Source organism: Triticum urartu, chromosome 7A, assembly GCF_056163025.1.
Source record: "Triticum urartu cultivar PI428250 chromosome 7A, HENAU_Tu73, whole genome shotgun sequence".
Classification (NCBI taxonomy): domain Eukaryota; kingdom Viridiplantae; phylum Streptophyta; class Magnoliopsida; order Poales; family Poaceae; genus Triticum; species Triticum urartu.
The window spans coordinates 698,177,043-698,182,142 of NC_141879.1; the positions used below are offsets into that span (position 1 = coordinate 698,177,043).

Consider the following 5,100-nt stretch of genomic DNA (forward strand, 5'->3'; position numbering starts at 1 on the left):
TGAATGTTCTGCAATCTGATTCAGTAAGCATACTGTAAATGCACATGGTGATTAAACAGCCTTCAGCTTCTAAAAGTAAAGTAGAGAGTTCACAACACAACTGATTGCAACGTATTATCGCAAAAAAATTGGAATCGAATAATCAGATATTTATCGCAAGATCTAACAAATGAATTGCATCTAGGTTGCACCTCATCCGAAGAATCCTGTAACGAGCAAAAAGTTTTCACCTGGGCTGAAGAATACATTTGATACTGTCACATTCTGTAACTTGGAAGCGCACTCCGAAGCTTACCAAACTAGATATGATAAAAACAAAAGAATGACAAGCTGGGATTCTGCAGCAAGGAAAGGTGCACCGCACGACACCAGAGCGACTCCGACTGCATGATGGCTGGACGCTAACGTGGAGTTCTTGGCCGCCACAAATACTATATTTTAGGGCCTCAAAACTTTGGACTTGAAGCGAGGTCGCCGGATCAGACAAGAAGATGGCGGAGCGGGTCGGAGTCCAGGCAACACATACGTACGCCGATCAAATGATCAAATGCCTCCCAGTGGATCGGTAGCACAAGCTGACCCACGGCCCCCACAACTCAAAATCTTGGAGTCATAAACCGTCAGGTTCAAGGCTACCAACACAAACTGGCCATCGGCTTGCAAAAAAAGAAGGAAAAAACTTAAGGAAAATTTAGAAAACAAAAAAGGGAATTCCGTCGCCGGGACTTGAACCCGGGTCTCTCGGGTGAGAGCCGAGTATCCTGACCACCTAGACTACGACGGAATTGTGAAAGCTCATATCCTAAATTCTTAACCAACTATACTACGGCGGAAGCTGCGGCGAACGGGAAGGGTACAATCAGAGATGAACTGACTGTATCACTGCATCACAAAACAGCACGCTTGGTCATACACATGGCTACAAACATCCCTAAACCGAACGCCAGCTGCGTTTGGTACGGCGCTGCACCTCCCTTTTGATGATCCATAACACATTTAAGTTTCCCCTTTTTTTTCTCCGGAGCAAGGGGGTTCCGCCCCCGATTTGTAATAACAGAAACCACCACTTGAGCTACTACTACTAACGAAATAAAATCAGTGAAAATTAGTCAACAGCACTGAAGCTCTGCGCCATGGATCGGTCAGAACGCAAATACAGACAGAGTCTCTGAGAACTCTGCGCTCAGTCTCTGAGAAGGTTCGACCGATATGCCTCCCAGTTGATCGGCGGTAGAAGCTGCCCATACTACTGCTCAAGATCTTGGAATCGTCGACCGCCGGTGTCTCGGACAAGGAGAACGTCTCAAGGCTCAAGGTTACCATCACAGAGTAGCTCATCAACCAACTAACATGCCCCCACTACTGACGGCAGCATTCTGAAAGCAGTAACACTACCGAATAGCTGAATGAGATTCCGGTTCAGGGTGACAGACAAGTTGTCTCTCCTATATCATAAATTACCCATCAGCTCATTAGGCATCTAGCTTGCTCAGATTTACCTTACAAGCATTTGCTTCCGCCGAAAACTAGTAGTAGAAAGCAACCTCAAGATGGAGATAACTGTCCATTATCACTGATGGCAGCATCCTGAAGCATTAAAACTACTGAAGAAATGAACGAGATTCCGCTTGAGGGTGACAAGCTGTCTTTCCTATATCAGGTAGGGAAGTCCAAATGGTCAGGTAGCACATTTCAAATTCTGGATAAAACAGTGAGCATGTAGGAGAAGGGAGCTTCCATGTGGTAGCACTTTATCAGATATATTTATCCTTCACTGAGTAACACATCAGGAAACATGGTCATTCGACTTGTTACCTTGTGTATTGTACATTACATAAAAAAATCCTGTAGTTAGTTCCTTTTCTTTCGACAAGAAGTTAGTTGCTCAATGTGTCAAATTCAATATAAACCACAATGTTACAGATAACGGATGTTTTGAGAAGGCAAGTCTAACTGAAACAGGTTTATCTTTGACCAAGTCTTTGATGAATTTAGTCTTCAAGGTCACATCTGATAGTCTTAGTGAAAATATAAAACCCTGGAATAACAAGAACTTCATTTTCTAGACAAAGTACCCGACATTGGTTGGAAAAAATTAAGCTTGTCACTTTTGCTTTGCAAGGGCAAAGTTAAAATGTTAAAATCACCAAAAGAAAAATAGTTTCTCTCTGCACTATTCTTACACTCTGAACTTGTCAAAAACCTCAATTGCATCGATAGTAGTAAGCAGACTCTTCGGGGCAGACAATGTTTTTCACAAGGGAAAAACAATTATGCAGAACCAGCAAGGGCATCACAATCAAGCATGTGAACTCTTCCAAATGCACATTGCCATTTCATAATAAAAGAGATACCGAGTATTATGCTCAACTGGCAAGGGAATGTGTATAGGCCGGTTACCATCAAACATTTAAAGTGTTACACTTTGTATAAAAAATGATCATCAGCATCAGTTAAGATTCTAATGGTACACTAATTTGACCGATATATTATTCAACCAACACATAAGAACCTCTTTTCTTTGATGCAATAATGTGTGGTAATTTTATGATCCAGTAACCAACAAGAATGGAAACACTACAGATCATATCAAGGTACAGACTATAAGAAGAAAGGGAGAACATGATACCACCATATTACATCTTCTTGGCGATGACATTCTCCACATACCACTTCTATGTCTCGACAACCCCCTCGAGGGGAACCTTGGGTTTCCAACCCATCCCATGTATCTTGGAGCTATCCATGAGCTTCCTCGGTGTGCCGTCCGGCTTGCTTGAGTCCCACACTAGCTTCCCCTGGAACCCAACCACCTCCTTGACCAGCTCCGCAAGCTCCTTGATGGTAACCTCACTTCCTCTTGATCGAATTTCATGCTCATTGCGGAAAAAGTTTGAGCAATATGCCTCCCAATTGATTGGTAGTAGAAGCTAACCCCCCACCCCCACAACAGTTCAATATCTTGGGAGCATCAACCGTTTGTGTGTCTCAGTCAAAGAAACTTCTGAAAGTTCCAAGGTTACCATCACAAGCTGGCCATCAGGTCATCAGGCATCTACAGATAGTGAATATTTTGAGAAGGCAAATGAAACTGAAAGAGGTTTATCCTTGACATCAGTTCTTTGATGAAATTAGTCTTCAAGACTGCTTGAGTTGCAGCACATCTGATATTCTTAATAACAATACAAAGCGCCAGAACAAGAACTTCATTTCTAGACAAACTACGAGATACTGGTTGGAGAAAGAAAAAGACCTTACCAGTTTTTCCTTGTAAGAACAACGATAAAATTTCTGAAGTCTCACAGACCCTTTTCCCATAACGATATTAACAACACAAGAAACTAGTTTATCTCTGCACCGATTCTTACATTCTGAAGTTGTTAAAAATCTGAATTGCATTGACACTCAAGTAAGCAGACTCTTCAGGACACACGATGTTTTTCGCAAGGTTAAAACAATCATGCAGAACAGACAAGGAATGTGAGTAGGCCAATCACAAATTCAAAGGGCATCACAATCAAGCATGCGAACTCTTCCAGATGCACAATACTTTTTCATAACAAAAGAAAAACAGAGTATCATGCTGAATAGGCAAAGGAATGAATGTAGGACAGTTTCCGTCCAATGTATAAAGTGTTACACTTTCTGTAATGAAAAAACATGCTCAGCATCAATTAAGATTCTATTGGTACACTAATTTAACCAATATATAATTCAACCAAAAACTACAAAGCAATCACAAAATGGAGGTAACTGTCCATCAGTGACGGCAGGATCCTGAAGCCTTTAACAGTACTGAAGAAATGAATGTGATTCAGGTTCAGGGTGAAACTGTCTTTCCTGTATCAACTAGGGAAGTCCAAATGGTCAGGTAGTGCATTTCGAATTCTAGATAAACAGTGAGCATGTATGTAAAAAGGAGCATCCATTTGATAGCACATTATCAGATGATTTTATCCTTCCTTCACTGAGTAGCACATCAGGGAAAATGGTCCGTCGACTTGTTACCTCATCATAAATTATTTAAAAAAAAATACTGTGATTACTTCCTCACAATTTGTCAACTTCAGTATAAACCACCATGTATGCAGATAGTGAATGCTTTCAGGAGAAGGCACGTCTAGTTGAAAGATGTTTATCCTTAACATCAAGTCTTTGATGAAATTAGTCTTTAAGAATTAGGACTGTTAAGATGCAGCACGTCTGATATATTATTATAAAAATATAAACCCCCGGCACAAGAACTTCATTTCAAGACAAACTGCCTGATACTGGTTTGAGAAAGAAAAATGACATTGCCACTTTTGCCTTGTAAGAACAACGATAAAAAAATTTCAAGTCCCATAGGTCCTTTTGCCATAATGATATTAAAAACACAAGAAATTAGTTTGTCTCTGCACTGACTCTTACATTCTGAACTTGTTAAAACTCTGAATTGTATCAATAGTCTGGAATCACTACTGTTCAAAGTCTGGAATGGCCAGGTAGTGCACTTCAAATTCTGGATAAACAGTAAGCATGTAAGATAAGGAGCTTCCATGTGATACATTATCAGACATTAACACATGAGGAAAAATAGTAATGCAACTTGTTACCTTATTGTACATTACTACAAAAATCCTGTGGCTAGTTCCTATCAATGCATCATATTGGATATAAATCACCATGTTTAGAGAAATAGAGATAGTGAATATTTTATTAGGAGAAGGCAAGTCTAACAGAATGCGGTTTATCCTTGACATAAAATCTTTGATGAAATTAGCCTTTAAGTTGCAGCACATCTGATGGCCTTAATGAAAATATAAAGCCCTGGAACAAGAACTTCATTTGTAGACAAATTACCCGATACTGGTTGAGAAAAAATAACTTGGCACTTTTGCCTTGTAAAAAACAAAGTCAAAATTTCTCAAGTCTCATACGTCATTTTCCCATACGATATTAAAGCACTGGAAATTAGTTTCACTCTGCACCGATTTTTACATTCTGAACTTGTTAAAAATGTGATGCATTGACAGCCAAGTAAGCAGACTCTTCAGAAGAAACAATTCTGCAGAACCGGCAAGGAATGTGTGCAAGACAAATACAAATTTAAAGGGCATC

At 40.0% G+C, this 5,100-nt stretch overlaps 1 non-coding gene across 1 annotated transcript; it reads right to left on the reverse strand.

Annotated features, from left to right (window-relative positions):
* Positions 1-711: 711 nt before the first annotated feature.
* TRNAE-CUC (transfer RNA glutamic acid (anticodon CUC)) lies at positions 712-784 on the reverse strand. The gene has a single exon. It is a non-coding gene; the product is annotated as a tRNA-Glu (tRNA).
* Between the last annotated feature and the right edge of the window lie 4,316 nt (positions 785-5,100).